Source organism: Tympanuchus pallidicinctus, unplaced genomic scaffold, assembly GCF_026119805.1.
Source record: "Tympanuchus pallidicinctus isolate F22 unplaced genomic scaffold, pur_lepc_1.0 scaffold6, whole genome shotgun sequence".
NCBI lineage: Eukaryota > Metazoa > Chordata > Aves > Galliformes > Phasianidae > Tympanuchus > Tympanuchus pallidicinctus.
Window position 1 is genome coordinate 40,872,656 of NW_026294780.1, and position 17,958 is coordinate 40,890,613.

The 17,958-nt window shown below is 38.9% G+C and overlaps 1 long non-coding RNA gene across 1 annotated transcript in view; it reads right to left on the minus strand.

Annotated features, from left to right (window-relative positions):
- Positions 1-1,476: 1,476 nt before the first annotated feature.
- Positions 1,477-17,958, minus strand: part of LOC128092131 (uncharacterized) — a 68,273-nt gene continuing 51,791 nt past the window's right edge. The window contains exons 2-3 of the long non-coding RNA XR_008211645.1: positions 10,407-10,566; positions 1,477-1,662 (exon numbers count right to left, since the gene is read on the minus strand). This is a non-coding gene — a long non-coding RNA (uncharacterized LOC128092131). The remainder of the gene's footprint in view (positions 1,663-10,406; positions 10,567-17,958) is intronic.

A 17,958-nucleotide genomic window follows, 5' to 3' on the forward strand; every position in this document is an offset into this window, starting at 1 on the left:
CGTAAGTCTACAAAAAGTTTCTGCTTTTGATCTCCATTTGAAGAATTCCTCTGAATTCTCTTGACATTCCTCAGATTTATGACAGACTATGAGTCACTACTCTCCCTGTCATCTATAAAGATAAGAGAAAAGGGATAGCTCAAATTAGTTTCATTCTTTTTCTAGCGACACGTTCCTTGGCCTCTGGAAATTATACTGAGTTTCCTCATGATAAAACATTGGTATCCAAAGAAAGCCTCATTGACACTGATAATGATGTCCTTTGGCACAGTCTAACATGTTCTGAATTCGGTGCAAGCTGAAGGCCTAACTCAATGGTCTGCTCACTGCAGCAAATGAAGCATCTTGGCATTTACATCATAGCAAACAAAAGCAGATCTGTTCATACGTATTTTTATGCTATAGTTGTGCTATCATCATTGTCTTTGCCATTTCAGGACACAAATAGAAAACTAAAAGAAAAATGTCTATATTGTGCAAGAACATTTCTGCAGAAGGGATGTAAATAAAGAACAGAGAAGAGGTACACATCTGTTTTCATGCAGGTTACCAAATCACCTAGGAGATCTAACATATGTATCCAGGAAATTAATAGTTTTATGGAAAGACTGACAATTTCTAGGAAGTTATATAACAGTAATAACTACTATATATTATAAAAAAATACTAAACAATAACAAATATATTGTTCCTTACTAACTTTACAGCAGTAATTGGACACCAAATGTAGCTCATTACTGATGTGGTTTTAAAGACATAGAGGTTTCTGATTTTGGAAAAGCTTCTGGCAATGCTTCAAAGCACATAAGTCAGGAATTGTTCTGGATTGTTTTTTTTTGTTGTTGTTGTTTCCTTGCAAATTTCCAGAAATAAAATCTACAATGTGTTTTATATCAGTTTTTCTACAATGTCTTTACTAGATAAAGTACTTCTGTCTTTATTTTTCTTTAAAAGATATTAGAACATTGCACTGGAAATATTAATTATTTAGGTTAAATCTCCACTTTTGTAAAATGTACGTGACATAATTCTGGACAGGCAAAATTAACTTCCTGGACCTTGGTGAAACCAGAGATCAGAACTGACAGTTCTTCCAGTATTATATCGGTAAATTTTCCTAAAGCAAAATCAGTGAGATAACAAATTCATTCCTGTTTCACTGCTCTCTTGATGCTCACTTTGGATGTTCATGTGCTAGGCATTACATTGTACCACTGTGACCAACAGCAACGAAGCAGCTCAACCAGCCTTGGGAGAAAGGCCATGGGATTTCTCCTCTCATATGTGGATATCTTCCCATGCTCTGTGGCACAGACAGGGGCCAAGCTGTTACAAGTTTTGTGGAAATCTGTAGTTGCTAAATGCATTGAAATTCCAAGTTTTTTTGTTTGGATTTTTATTCTTTTGTTTGCTTGTTTGTGGCATTGGCAGTCTAAGCTATAGCTGCCTTCCATGAGTTAATACACGTCCATGCACCTTCTTCCTCTTTGCTACAAAAAAAGACAGGTCCCTATCCTTATCTGCTTTCCTTGGGTAAACAGCACCCTCAAAAATTTTCCATCGGTGTTGTGAGAGCTCCCTCTTCTGTTACAAAGGGCTCTATCAGATGCTTTAAAGATTCGGTTTTGGCTTACAGGGCTGAATAACAGGCAAGCTGGCAAACTGGAAGAGAAAGATGTGTCAGGATAAGCAAAGCATCTCCAAGATAAATGTCATGCAAAGGAAAGACCCTGATAGTGGTGGCTGGAGGATGACTTTAGTCCCACCTTTTATAGAATCACAGAATGCCTCGGGTTGGAAAGGACCTTAAAACCTATTCAGTCCCACTCCCTTGCTGTGGGCAGTGTTCCACCCACCAGTTCAGGCTGCCCAGCGCCCCATCTAACCTGGCCTTGTATACCTGCAGGGATGGGGCACCCACAGCTTCTCTGGGCAGCCTGTGCCAGTGTGTCACCACCCTGTCAGTAAAGAATTCCCATTAACATCTGACCTAAATCTCCCCTCTTTTAGTTTAAAACCATTTCCCCTTGTCCTACCACCGTCAGATCACATAAAAAGTCTCTCTCTCTTTCCTTAATCATCTTTTATTCATTTGGTCAAATTCTGTCTTGAATTCACTGGCCATGGACAAGTAGCAAGTGAGATATATAAGGCAAAAGTCAGTCCTTTCAGAAAGAGCCCCTAAAGAAAAAATGAGCAGTTCTTATTTTTGACTTGATCTCTTGTAACATATCATTGGTGGGGAAAAAAAAAAAACAGGTATAAAGTAATGGAGTAGGCTTTTAGATTGACCATTTACTGACAAATGTTCTTGTATAATCTGGTATTGTTTATTTTATTTAATTATTTCATACATAATAATGAAATAAAACAGATACCTCTGTATACTAGAGGACTTGCACAATGGCTCAGAGAACACAAGGAGTACACACAAAGGCAAAAATCACTTCCATTTTGTCTAGCCATTAAGCATTGGCTCTCACAGTAAAAATAAGGGAGTTCGTTATCTTCAAATATCCCTCTCTCAAATACATGCACATCCCCTCTACACACCAAACATAGCAAAGTGATCTTAAGTTCTGAATGTCAGTATTTCTAAGGTGCCAAGAGCCCATAACTGAGATACCCACCTTCAGAAGTCTTTTTTAGCTTGGAAGAGAGAACTTGAAATCAAAAGTAACTGCAATGAGATGATACCACAAGAGAAACAGTCTTCCATTCAGGCAGCTCTTTAACAATTTTAAATGAGTTGTAGAAATGAATTCAGCATAAATTTACAAGTGATTATCAGACATTTCTCTACTTTTACTTTTTACTGATTTCAACATTCAACCCTACACTCAAGATAAGAATTTGGTATCCGAAAATGGGATTTAGATCATATGACTGCTAATGGTGACACATAGGAGTTCTGTTATTCTTTCAGGAGCAGGGGGATGAAGGTGATCCAGAACATTTTTGGGTAAAGAAGTGAGTTTAATTCATGTCTTCCATACTTAAATGAATGTTCAGACATGAGGCCATCCTTTGCACATTTTTCAAAGAACACAGGAACCACCAGTGTATTTTTCTCATATTCACCATTAGAGTAGAACTAAAACTTTCCACATGCGCTTTCTATACTGAGTACTTCTGGACAGGCACAGAAGTAGAACGTGAGCTTCTTGGAGTGTTTAAAAGTTAAATATTGAGAAACTGATGGAGGCAGCTTCTGAGGCTTTTCAGGTTTGGAGTGAGAGCTGAGCAGTGATTTTCATCTTGGACATTCTGATGCCTCATTTCCCCCCTTTTCTCCACAGAGGTACTGAAGTACTTTTGATTTGCAGGATGTAAAAGCAGGGAGGTTCACTGCCCATGATGGGGCTTCACACCTAAGCACTCGTCTAAATGTCTTAGAAAATGTGATTTGTAGGTCATAACCATTACAATTCCAGCTACTTATTCTCTCATACACAAATTTTGCAAATAGCTGGCAGGTAGTGTGGATTAGAAAGCCTGCTTCTTCTGTTTCTGAAAGTTGCTTTTTTTTTTTTTTAATGCAGTCCCTGACCAGAAAACACTTTGGTAGTCTAATCCATATGCTTGTAGAGACAAAACAAACAAGTACATTTGGAAGATGTAGACTACTTCTGCATTAGCGTTTCCTTTTGGGCGAAGGTCATCTGACTTTTTTGCTTCTTGCTCATTAGTAACTATCAGGTTAAACTGAGGCTGTTCTGCCTTTTTCAGATAGTTGAAATAACAGACAGCTCCTTACCCCACATTAATTATCGAACACAAATAGTTGCAAAGGTATTAAATAATTTTACAACTGCTAAAAATGCATATGAACTTTATATGGTGATATTATCATATCCCTTGTTAATATTCCTCAACAGTTTAATAGAATGACTGATGACAATTAAATGTAGTAAACCTCTTTTATTACGGTTTTAGCATGATTTTGCACTATATTTTCTACACGCTAAATCACAGCTTCAGAAGAATCAGAATGAAACATTAAAATGCCAATCACCTGGGGATCATGAAGGGACAATGATGGGGACTGAGCTTAGAGCTAGGATTGATCAGTCGATCCCTCAGGATGGCACTCCTCTTGCTCAAGATGCACTGTAGGATATGAGAGCAACCTTCAATAAGCTAAGGATAAATTCTTGGTGCAAGCAAATACAGGTTGTTGGGGAAAATGATAACATAGACCAAATTCATTGCTTTCAAGTCACTCAACAGAATAGATTAGAATTTGATCTCTGTGTTTTATTCCAGAGCACAAATTTCCTCCAGCATCACGAGATCTCCAGAGCATGCAGGAAGTTTGTAACCTTTTGAAACTTTTTCTCTCTTTGGTCTGTACTTTCTAAATTGCAGAACATAAACCCTGAATTCCATTTTTTCATCACCTTATTATCCCATGGCATCAGGTAAGTCATACAATTTGTCAGCATACAATTTGGCAACAAGTCTTGTTCTGAGTGCATGAAGTAGTTAATATGAGTTGGACATAATTAGCAGAGCTGTTAGCATAAGCTCACGAACTGTAACTGACATTTTGTTTCAAAAATAGATGAAATATGGCATGTTGAAAATAAATAAACAAATAAAATAAAATAAAATAAAATAAAATAAATCCTATCTTTGAATGATTTGTGTGCTCCTGAAAAATAAAAAGTCAAGCTGTGAAAAAACCTGTTGACCATCAAGTGGGAATTTGTCCAAATTTGTTATAAACATCCTCAGTAAGAATCGATAACAGGAGCTGACTGTGAGCACCAACAGTGACTACAGCAAGTCAGAAAAAGAGAGTTTTGTAGAGACAGGTCACCAGGAAGGTATTTTTTACACAACACTACAAGTGGAAATAAATAACTTTCAGAGATACTCCAGGAATGAAGATTCAAGATGGAACCTGGGAAAAAGAACCTTAGAGACATCTGGGAAACTCTGAGGACCCTACAGCCTGGCACTAGCACCGTGCCTCACACAGCTGTGACAGCTGTGCCAACCCATCTCATCTCTCAACCAACCATGGTCACTGCTATCTAGGGACAGAGAAGTCATGAGATTCGTAAAACTGCATATGTCACTGATTAAACGTTAGCCTCCACTGTGCCATTTGATTTTGATATGTGATAGTGTTTTTTGGAAAAAATGCACGTAGAAAAATTTCAGTGAAGAAGGGCTAAGCAGCCTCGAGGTGAAAACCTCTCTTCTTTAAAATCACACTTAAGAAGCACCCAGTAACTCAGGAGAAAGAGTAGACAGACTAAGAAGTTGATTATACAAATGACTGGAACTGAGTAATATTTTGCAAACAGAGAAGTATCAGTACATGAAAAAGGAAAAATGCACTGTGGTGTTAAATCATAAACAAACAAAGTATTATTCAGGTCCCAGATGAAGAAGCCTAAAACCCTTGGCAACGGGGACTACCATTAGTTAAGGAGTTAAGGAGTGATGGGAAAGAAAGAAAATGAATGGCAATTAAAATAATATGATTCTCTAGAAATGTAATAAGATTTTTCTTCTGGAAAACATCTATCATTTATTAAAAGTAATGAATAATTAAATGGGTTTTTCTTATTTTGAATTGACTATTCCAGGAATATAATATTCTGTTAAATACCACTGTATGATTTCAAAGTAACATTAAAATCAGATTTTTTTCTACAGGAACATCTCAGTGAATCTCTTCCCATCTTTCAAAGGGAAATCAGAAGCACTGTTATAGGAGCAACTATGAATTCCAGTTATATGCAGCTGAGGATCAGATATTCAATGATATACAAATAAACACAATCTGATTCTGCATTCGGTCATTTCAGATACATACCAGCTCACTACCACAGAAACAGATGTCTGAATTATACAGTGTTGAAATGAATTTGTGTCCACCAGAGCTGTGATTTCTACAAGGCATAAATTTCTCTCAAAGGTTCATCATATCGTCCAGCCTGAAACATAGTTCTCAATTTGGGCTTGTCAGAAAAAGTATGGGAGGACTTAGAAAAAGTTGCTGAAACTGTTATAGATAAGAAAGTTGGGAGGGAAACTCAGCATTCGGCTTGTGATTGCCCCCAGGTTGTTAGCTCATCTCACTGCTCCATTTTGGAACACGCCAACTAGGAGGGCTATGAAGGAGGCTAGTACTGAACAGTGTGACTGAGAAGCAGTAGAAGTCCATTGGTCTTGGGACTGCTTTCAGGTAGTAACATTGCCATAGTCCAAGACTCTCCACTAAAAAAAAAAGCAAAACAGCAAGAGGAAATCTGTTCAGACAGCCAGTGAAGCTTAGCAGAAGGGCAACCCCTCTTGTACCTCTGGGTGGCCAAGTGTTTATGCTCACAGTCTACTCCAGCTATACATATAAGTCCTGTGAAGAGACATCCCAAAACTGACAGCCAGCTCCCCATAGTGAGGAAGTTGGACCAATCTGTCAAATTACTGGTAAGTATCTATTACACTGTCTTTTGTAACTCCCAGTAAGATAGTCTAACAAGATAACACTTTGAATAATGTATCTCAGGATAGAAAATTATGAAACACAGATGCCTCACTGTCTTACAATCATATGTCATTCTTCTGTCCTACTTTATTTGGCTTTGACAAGTTGACTGGTAAGTGGTAGGATAGTTACATTGGTTCTTTGTTTTCTCATCTGCATTTTCTGAGCCTGAGTATGAATGTTAACATGGCTTTCAATCAATTTTGCAAGTTATTAAATCTGTTTATCCCTAAGCAGGGAAATGCCAGAGGAAGTGGTAGATTGGCCAAGTCTAGCTCTTCTATTGAGAGACTCGGTATACCTGTGGTATGCGCTGGGATCTTTTTCAAGGATAATCTTGACATCTGATCTCTGATGTAATTAGCACAATTGCAAATTTTCACAAGGGATTCTCTGTTCTTGTCAAAATCTTTACCATAACAACCTTTGAATTACAATACAGCAGTAAGTGTACTACAGTGCTCAGTAGAGGAAAAGATACAGTAGGAACATCTCTAAATGAAATTAATTAGAATGGTTAATGTTCGTGAAGCACTTTGAAGTTGGAAAGAGCTATAGTAGTGTTAAATTATAATCATTAGCATGCCAAATCCTGGAGGTCTTATTCATTTATTACCCATTTGTTACACAGCTAAACTTCCACTCACTTTAGTAGAAGATTTATCTGAATGAGATATGACTACAGATTTCAAAATTCATAAAATAATAACAGTAAATATAGATTAATGCACCAATCATTCAGTAAGAAGTGGCTGTTCATAGCCCCTTATACTCGAGTCTGCTTCAGATTGAGACAGATGGAGAAATCCTTGGACCAAATAGTTCCATTGTTCATTTAATTTGCAAAATGAAACAAAACAGTGCATCAGATGAGATATAGCCTCCAAATCCAGGAGAAGCAGGAAGAGAAGGAAAGATAGGAACCACAGCCAGTACAAGCAACTAAGAGACACAGCAGTCTGTGCAGCAGTTTTATAGTATCACGGAATATTTGAGGTTGGAAGGTAGTATTGGAGATCACTTAGTCCAACACTCTGCTCAAAGCAGATTAAACAGATTGTCTCCAAAATCCTGCAGCTTCAAGAGCCTGAACCCTCAGCAGTACTGAAGGAGGGACAGCCAAGTCTGAGCTTATCAGTCAGGGAAATGGAGACTCTCAAAATGAAAAAGGCTGGCCATTCATGGCTTATGGCACCAAGAAGACGGCTTGCACTCTGCCAGCAGATATGGAACTATGCAGTAGCAAATGAGACTGTGTCCAAAGAAGCCTCTGAGTTCGCTGAGCCTCAGCCACAGAACAGTCCCTGCCACTCCAAAATGCCTGTACATTAATACACACAAAATAGGGAATAAACTGGAAGGATTAGATATCTGCATGAAGTTACAGTTCTCCTCTCCGTGCAGTTTCACAGGGATCAGAGAGAGGTGGTGAGATAGTTCACGTGACTGGAGTGTTGCAACGAGTGGATATAGGCTTTTTAAAATAAGCAGGGTGGGACAGCAAGGAGAATTGCCCTTTTGTTAAATGCATGGGGCTCTTCCTGGGGACAGGTGATGAGCAAAGTGAGAGCTTATGATTTAGAAGTAGAGGCCAAACCAAGAGGGACAGCGCTGATACCTGCCACAGGATGCTTAACTGGGAAAAAAAGTATAGGAAGCTTCCAAAAAAATGGAAACTGCATCCTATTTGAAGACCTTGGTCTTCATGGAGTATTTTAACCATCCTAATATCCACTAAAGGTACTACGTAAGATCTACTAAAGCAACACAAAAGTAATCCAGGGAGTTTCTGGAGTGACTTGGTAATTTCTTGACACAGACAAAAAAGGAATCAAGAAGGTGAGGGAAAATTTCTGCAGAGAATTACAAACAAGAAAGTAAAGGTCCATGATGGTCAGAGTCAGCATTGTCTACAGCGACCATGAAATAGAGGAGTTCAGAATCCTGACAGGAGGGAGCAAAACAAATAGCCGAATCATAATACTGGACTTCAGGAGAGAAGACTTTGACCTGCTCAGAGATATGCTTGGAAGAATCATGGGACATCATCCTGGAGAGAAGAAGGGTGTAGGAAAGAATGGTCAATTCTAATGAGAATAAAATCAAGTAAAGGCAGTAGGAGGCCTGCATGAGTGATCAAGTAGCTCCTCACAAAATACAGATACACAGGGAAAACATAAAGGGCATAGAATCAGTGGCAAGTGACCCAGCGGGAACTTAAAGATATTGTGAAATCATGAAAACACAGAAGCACATTTAGATTTGAATATGATACAGTGATTGGCAGAAGTTTCTGAGGCCTGAAACAAGATAAAAGTCACTTCAACAAGGGCAAGACGGAAGATCCACAGTACTGTAAACTTGTCGGCTTCATCCCAATATTTGGAGAGGGGATGGAGAAAATAATCCCAGTAATATTTTCCAGAAAATAATTTAAGGTGTCTCAGAACAGTCAGCATGATTACATAAAGGGGAATTTACATCTTACCAAGCCTTTTATCAACAGATGACTTGTTTTTGGTAGATGGGGTCCCTGCAGCATTTGTTGCCTGTTTTGACTTCAGTAAGGCATTCAAGACTGGCTATCATAATATACTTACTGATAAAATAATGCAGAACAGGTTTTATAAATGGAAAATGGGGCAGACTGAAAGCCCAAACTAATTGCTTTAAATTTATGTGATCACTGATACAAGGTCTATTTGGAGGCCAGTCTTAAGCAGTATATCCAAGGGGACAGTAATATTTCCAAAACTGTAGAATTTTGCACAGGTTTGGGACATCTTGTCTAGAACAATGGGAGTGAATGCACCCTCAGCAAAAATTGTACGGGTGCAAAGCTGGGAAGAGTTGCTGATGCACAAGACAGTTGTGTTGCTATTCAAAAGAACCTTGCCAAAATTGAATAGTAGACCATCTTGAACCTCCTGAAGATCCAAAGACAATTGCCAAATACTGCATGTAGAGCAAAATATCCCTCTGAATCTGTACACACTCAGAACTGACAAGTTGAAAAGCAGATTTACAGAGAAGGGCATATAGATCTGGTGTGCAATGAGTAGATCATAAGCCTGTATTGTGCCTTTGCAAAAAAAAAATTAGAAAGACAATGCCATACTAGACTGCAAGAAGACTATTACCAGTAGATTGAAGGAGATAATCCTTACCTCTTAGAGAGACTGGAGAAGACAAAGCAAGGCTCTTCACAGTGGAGTCTAGTGACAGTACAGGCAATGGACATAAACTGAAATACCATAAAAGTCCATGCAAACATAAGAAAACACATTTTTGTTCTGAAGATGGTCAAATATAGGCAAGGTTGCCTAGATGTTGCAGAGTACCCATCGTTGACAGAGAAAAAGGAACAGGTGGGAAGAGGATGCCCCTCACAGATAGCTGTGATCCTGCATAATAATTCACACATCTAGTTTTAGAAAAGTGAAATGCTTTGCAAAAGGTTACCTAGGTGACAGGCACAGAAGGTGTAATTTTACTTGCACCTCATTCTCCAAAAATAGTCATTTATTAACTCTTCCTGCCTTCTCTTTCTTCTCTTTTACTCTCTTCAGTTCCTCAGACTATACTGGCCAAAGATTGGTAAAAGAATCCAAAGTAAAATTAGCAGTAATATATGACATAAATTGCCATCCAACACTCTAGTTGTGAAGAAAGCTCACTTACAGCTCTTTCCTACAAAAATAGTGCCCATAACACATAGCCTTTTGAAAATTAGTTACTTAGAAACAAACAAACAAACAAGGCCAGATTCTGCTCAGTTTATTACTCAATTCCTAGTAAAGCTACAAGAACTCCTTTGGAAAAGCAGTCAATGAGATTTTGACTTTTATGCTGTAGACTTCCTTTTTTTCCTTGGTAAGATTTCTGCAAATAGAACAGATCTCACCCAAAATTTCTTTAGTGAGCAGCCGTCCACAGGGAGCACACGTCAAATTGTGAGTTACAGTAATGTCCAGCTTTCCCAGCTCTTGCTGATAGCTTGGCAACTACTCCAGTACTCCAAGGGTTTGTTGAACAGTAAACAGAAGCTGCAGCTGGCCAAGAAGCTAGAAGAAAACATAAATTTAGAACAAGGCTTTTTTTCGTTCTTGCTTAAAGCCACATTAACTGTGAAGGGGTCTGTATGACAGGGATGAGAGTGCTGATGAGAAGAAGGTACATACAGACTTCTTACAGAGAATTTAAAATATTGATTAGCAGTATCAAAACATTTTGGCTACGTGCAAGTCCTGTATATTATCATAGTGCCAGGAAAGTACATGGCACCTTTGAGTCAAATAAAAGTTCTGGTTTCTGCACATAATCTACATTTAGGCAGAAGATAATAACACATGGAGTGAGGAAATGAAGATAATTGTTCCCCCAATGGTATCACATGAAAACTTGAGTTGACTTTAACTGTTGTGGCTCTGTACTTATGTACTGCAAACCCCTCTTGTAAGCACAATGTGGATCCTCCGGAATTGGATAACTTCAGCACAGTGTGCCATTGTAAACCTCTTTGTAACTCCTAGTAGAGAGGATAAAGTGCTTTGATCACATAGGTATCCCAGTCCAGGCATTTAGATTGCACCTTCTCGTGTAGATGCCCAAGTTACACTTGCAAAGTCCTCATAGAGCAGATGGAGAGACACTGACTTCTAATTCAGACTCTTGTCTCCTGCCCCTTCATTGACTGAGCAACGAGCCTGAGCTTCTGCAGTGGGATATATCTCACCTAATTTTAGCAATCTAAATGTTCAATACTTGGCTGAGCTAGTCTCCAAGCTGCTTCTACATTCAATGAAGAGAGATGAGTATTTCCAAGTATATGTTAGTGTACTCAACTTAGACACTTATTCTGAGATGGGATAACTTACCTTCTCTAAAAAGGAACCTGACTCAACGTTATAGCAGTGCCCATATGAACAGTTCAGAATAAATGCCTGTGGTCTATACAGTGTATGATAGAAACTTCTCTGTAAAAACTTAAAAACATGCTAATTATTAAGCAGCATAAAAATAACACCCAAAACTCTAGCATTTTTGTCTCAGTGCCATGAAAGAATCATTGGTACCTGAATTAGGTGTCTATTTTATTCTAATATACTATTACAGTTCTTGCAGACACAAATACTCCAAAAATCATGGTGCTGTTAAATTCAGTGGCATAATATAGATGAGAGTTCAAATACATTTAAAAGATGATAAGCAAAGTCTCTTATCCATATCCCACTCTCAATACTCTATTAAATTAAGATGTAAGCTTCTTTTGAGAGAGGAAGAATAGCCTGTCAGATGGTACAACCGATAATTTATTGAAGGAAAATCAGCAAATTGTAACATTTTTTAAATATTATGAAAATATTTTGTTGGGTTATGTTAAAACTTTTCCAATAAGCCAAACTGGCAAGAAGGGACTGAAAATATACACGTTGATATATCTCTCTTTAATAATTTAATATAAAAAGAGAATACAATGAAATGAACTGTCAAGTATAAAAATCCTTTTAGTATTCTCTTTTCATGTTCAAAATCTTTGTTGTGTTTGAGCATCCATAATTGCTCTGCGTCAGGTTCCCTAAGACATTTCCATCTGTCTGTCAGAAAGTTTGAAAATATTCTTTGGCACTTTCAGCTTTAATAGAAATCAAATATTTTTTAACGTGCAAGGCAAATTCTGGTGCTTGTTTATTCTTTGCCCTTCTGTTGTGATCACTGGGACCATCTCTCACTTCAGCGTGATACATGTATATTACTATTTGCACCACCACGCACAGTTCATAACTTGGGATAATCCATAAGGGCATTGCATGCATCATTCCTTCTGCTTAGCCATTGAAATAACTTTACTCAGAATCAAAAAGCTGAATGAAACAGCTGAGCCTGGCAAACAGAGCAGCTAACCAGGGAGTTTCTGAAAGGCTAGCTGCAGAGTCCATGCTCACTGGTAGCACAGTGTGAAAAGGTGAGTTGGGAGAGCATTTGCATGCGTGTGTATGTCTATTTCCTACTCAAGTTTCATCCTTTGGGAAGTCTGTGAGGATAGTCTCTCAGTCTCCTATCCAGCCTCCTGATCGGCTTGTTGGTGTTTCAGTGGGACCCATCTGGCTGTGCTTAGCAGATCTTTGATCAGAATCAGTGCTTGAAATCATCAAGTAGCTAAGCCTTCTCAGATTACTGAGGGAATGAGACTCTGCAGCAAGAATTTTTATATAAACAATTTTCCAGCGAAGATTTGGAGGCAGACACACGAAGGAGGAACAGAGGAAAAGAAACCACGTAGCATACAGAAAGGATATTTGGAGAAAACACATTTGGAAAAAATTACTGTTGCAGAATCAGAGGAAGAACTTGTCACTAAGGAACAAGCTCTAGTGCAAATCAGGGTCTGCAACAGAAAGGATAAGGAAGCTGTTTTACATTCCACAAAATACTTATGTATGAGCCACTGACAAAGTGCTGTACAAGTGATCTGGAAGGTTTATGGATCAATTTCCTAGCCAATATAGTACAAGGTAGGGCACAAGCCAGTGGTTCAGATCATCATTTCACATTTCAGAACGTCATGAATAGCTTTTTAAAAACCTGCCTGTCCTACATAAGGAAAAAAAACCAAGAAGCAGACATCTCAACATTAGTGATACATATTAGAGATATATCAGTAGAGAAAGAACTTCAGAATTTCTTAAATAAAATAATACAAAAAAAAAAAAAAAAATTGACAATTTTCTAACTCAATAATGTCATGCAAAGATAAATTTGATTGCATCTTGGCAGATAAAAGGGCACTGATCTAAGATCTAAAAGCAAATATTGTTTTAGGAGCAAGTTATCATGAGTTAATTACATTCATTATATGCAGTCAGAACAGAAAGTTCAAATAAGTAATGATTGGTGACTTAAAACAGAGAGGTTCATAGAGCTGAAAACAACTACAGGCTGATGTAACTGGAGAGAGGTATGAATAATGTTGGAAACTTATTAATTATTTCATTTGATGGCCAAAAAAACTACCATCCCGCATCTGAATAAAATGAAGAATGAGGTGATTATAGTTATAAAACAACTCAACTTGAGCAGAGAGAACAAAAGCACCTGCAAAAGCTAAAATATTTTTGTGATCTGTGTGTGTGCATGTGAGTGTGTTTGTAATAAGAAAAAAAAAAGGCAACATGACAGAAAAGGGTATAAATTTAGAAGCTAGAAAGTTCAGGAAACAGATTAAGAAAGGAAACAAAAATAATCAAGTAAAAAGCAAGGATGTAGCTGTCACAGGTAATAAAATATATGAACACAAGTAATCCTGCCAGAGGTGCTGGTTCTTTTCTAGACGAATAGGGTAAAGCTTTCAATAACAAAACAGAAAAGAAAAAAAGGGCTCGAAAATATTTCCGTTGTTTATTTGGAAAAAAAAGGATTAAATATATTCAGATTATAGGAAAATGATAAGTACATTCAGTTTAACAAGGAATTTTTCAGAGGCTTTCTTTACAAGCGAAGAAATATAACAAAGAACAAAAAGATTTTCATTACTTTTGTTTTAGAAGAGAAACGATCTTTGAATGAGATTTAATCTGTTACCTGGATCTATATTTAGAAATGTTATAAACAAGTCATTTGTTAGCCAGAGGGGTCCAGGGGAAACATTAAGCAGGGAACCTACATTTTTTAAAGAAATCATTTTGAACTCCTAAAGCCGCTTCAAACTCCTAAAGCACTGAACAGATTTACTTCTTCATCTTGAAATGGCGATGCTTTCTTCAATAGAACGTGTGCTATTTGTAAGGCACTTCACAAAGTCTTGTATAAATTCTTTCTGAGCATCTGATGAGATGCTGTGTTTGTGGCAAGACAGGATGTCAGTGTCTGCTGCTTTTGAAGGCAGACTTCTTGTGGAAGGTTGTATATAAATACATATTAAGGAAGAATGTTTTAATATAACATCTGAGACATAAATATTCATTTCCTGCTGCAGACTATAGATGAACAAGGTGAACAAGGTATTCTAATTCCTTATGATTCTTATGGTTTACTTCTCCAATCTGTTGTTCCTTGATCCCAAGTTTTTAGTGTCAAGCAAAATACTTCCTTTGCAATAAGTTTCCTGGATTTGAGGAAGGAAAATATGCAGTGCTGAAAGCATATAAAGGTTGCAGAGGGCAATATAGTTGAATCATTCCTGTCTTTGAGAGTCTGCAATCTTCAGTGTGATTAAAACATTTCAGAATTCCTGAAGCTTATAAAAGGTAAATAAATAATTAAATAAAGAGACAGATTTTTTAAAACAATGTAGTAAATTAAAAAAAAAAAAAAAAAAAAAAAAAAAAAAAGAAATCAGCCTCCTTAGATAAATACCAGTTCCTTAATTGTTTGTTTGACTGGTTGACTGCCAAAAACCTCTATAACATAAGCAACAGATATCAGTGAGACTGACATGCTCAAAAGCAAGCTGGTCTAGAGGCCATAGAACCAGAGCTGTGAGGGTGACAGAGCACTGGTACACGCTGCCCAGAGAGGTTGTGGTCTCCTTCTCTGGAGGTACTCAAAAGCCACCTGAACACTTTCCTGTGTGACCTGCTGTAGGGAACCTCCTGTAGCCAGAAGGTGGACTAGGAGATCCCCAAAGGTCCCTTACAACCCCTGTGATTCTGTAATTATGGCTAAGATCTCAGTACAAGCCCATTTCAATTGATGCTAAATATCAAAGTTCTCGTTCACTGCAGCTGACAGGAAAACAGCATTTTCTGTGGGAGTATTTTACATCTCTTATCAAACCCATGTGAACATTCTCTTTTTTTTTTTTTTTATCTAATTAAAAATAAACAAGACTGACACCTTTTTCTTCCCATTTGTAATATTTGGAACGCACAAACCCGTGTACTTTTACACCTAAGTAAAGGAAGAAAATATTTGCCTCCAAAGTTTTCATCTAAAAAAACGAAATGCAAAAGTATGTTAATAAAAGCAACTCCTTCCACTGGTTATTATCCTCCTTTCTCACTCATGCATATTACTGTGATCCAAGCAGAGAATGAGCAGATATTCAGACCTTTCTTAGCATGCAAATGAAACATCAGCTTATGCATTACCCCCTGCGTCTGAAAGAACTCATGTGCTGCAGCATAACTTTGTTAAATAAATTGTACATCTTTCCCTGTTCCTTCAACACAACCGGGACACATTTTCCATCCCTGACATGTGGGACTAAACCTGATCTGAATGACAGTAAAACTGTGAGAAAAGAGTAGGTGAAGATAGGGAAGCATATGACAATAGATTATTATTTTATTGATTTGGAAATAAAATCATAAAATCATAGAATGGCCTGGGTTGAAAAGGACCTCAAAGGTCATCTAGTTTCAACCCTCTGCTATGTACAGGGTCGCCAACCAGCAGACCAGGCTGCCCAGAGCCACATCCAGCCTGGCCCTGAATGCCTCCAGGGATGGGGCATCCACAACCTCCTTGGGCAACCTGTTCCAGTGCGTCACCACCCTCTGAGTGAAAAACTTCCTCCTGATATTTTACCTAAATCTCCCCTGTCTTAGTATAAAACCATTCCTCCTTGTCTTATCGCTATCTACCCTTGTAAACAGTCATACCCCTTCCTGTTTATATGCTCCTTTCAAATACTGGAAGGTCACAATGAGGTCTCCCTGGAGCCTTCTCTTCTCCAAGCTAAGCAAACCCAGTTCCCTCAACCTTTCCCCACCGCTCAAAATCAGATAAGAAAGACTATCTGACTGATTACAGAATCACAGAAGATAGAACTGTGGAATATCCCAAGTCAGAAGGGATCCACAAGGATCATAGAACCATAGGATGCTTTAAGATTATCTAGTTCCAGCCCCCTGCTGTAGGCAGGGGCACCTCTCTCTAGATCAGGTTGCTCACAGCCCCATCCAGTCTGGCCTTGAATGCTTCCAAGTAGGGAGCATCCACAGCCTCACTGGGCAACCTGTTCCAGTGTCTCACCACCCTTACATAAAAGAATTTCTTCCTAATATCTAGTTTAAATCTGCCATCTTCCACTTTAAAGCCATTTTCCCTCATCATGTTGCTATATGCCCGTATAAAAAGTCTCTCCTCAGCTTTCCCATATGGCCCCTTCAGGTTACTGGAAGGCTGCTATAAGGTCCTCCCAGAGCCTTCTTTTTACCAGGATGAAGAGCCCAACTCTCTCGGCCAGTCTCCATAAGGGAAGTGCTCCAGCCCTCTCATCATCTTTGTGGCCCTCCTCTGTACCCATTCAAACTCCTGGTTCCATACAGGATCACCCAAAAATCAGACCATATATTCCAGAGCGGTTTCCAGGGCTGTGCCCACTGCCCTGGGCAGGCTGTTCCATACCCACCACCCTCTGGTGCAGAGCCTGTCCCCAGTCCCCAGCTGCCCTCCCCTGATGCAGCTCCATGCCGTTCCCTGTCGCTGTCACACAGAGCAGAGCTCAGCGCTGCCCTCTGCTCCCCATAAGGAGCTGCAGCTGCCATCAGGCCTCCCATCAGCTCCTCTGCTCTGAGCTGAGCAACCCCAGGGACTACCTTAAGAGTTACCTGGGAGAAATAAGCATAGGCCATGGTGCAGATTCATGTGTAAACAAATCTCTGCATGCTTTTACACCAGTCCTTCTCTGTCCCACCTGTAAAATATGCAAAGATGCAAAACTGGTGCCCACAGTCCCTCACAGCAGGCATATCCCCTATCTTCCAGCTCTTTAAATGCATTCAGTGAGTTTTAGTACTCGATTTAGCTCTTTTCTAACTTCATTTTGCAGAGAACAGAGGATGTTTTTCGGCAGTGACACTTAGCTGAACTCTGCTTTGTGTGCAGTTAGATTTACTTCTAACACTTCTGAATGTCGTTGCCCGCATTATTGCTTTTGTCCCAGATGCTTTTTTGTTGGTTAGTTTTGTACTGAAATCACGGTTAAGCCATTCAGCATGGTATTTTCTCTGTGGAGTGAAAAGTGTTTGAAAGCAGTTGAAGGTCACACGTATTATAACAAAACAAAAGGGAGAAATAATAGGGCATCCATTCTGAAGTCCTCAGACATCCAACATATTATTGCCTTGGTGATTTCAGTGTGGATAAGAAGGGCTGCAGAGGGAAGGAGGCATCTTAATCCAGCTGTTCTTTTCAGCATACACAATGAGAGGGATGCGGGGTCCTGTTCCCCAGCCCCATTCTGCCATCGTGTTGTAAGCTGTGTGAAAATGCCAGGAGAAGATAACTCTGCCAGCCTACCATGATAGCAAGTGCTCAGTGTGTGGCTGACCACAGTGACACCTCCGGTGTCACAATCTCCACACTCTGCAGATCATCTACTCTGAAGCCACGCTTTGGGGATTGCAGCCTACAGGTCCTTTTTTAACAGATGCAGCAGTAAAAGTGTTCTTATATGGGATCGGTGACCAAAGCCAAATTAGGTGAAGCTATTAGATTCCTCAGGTAAAGAC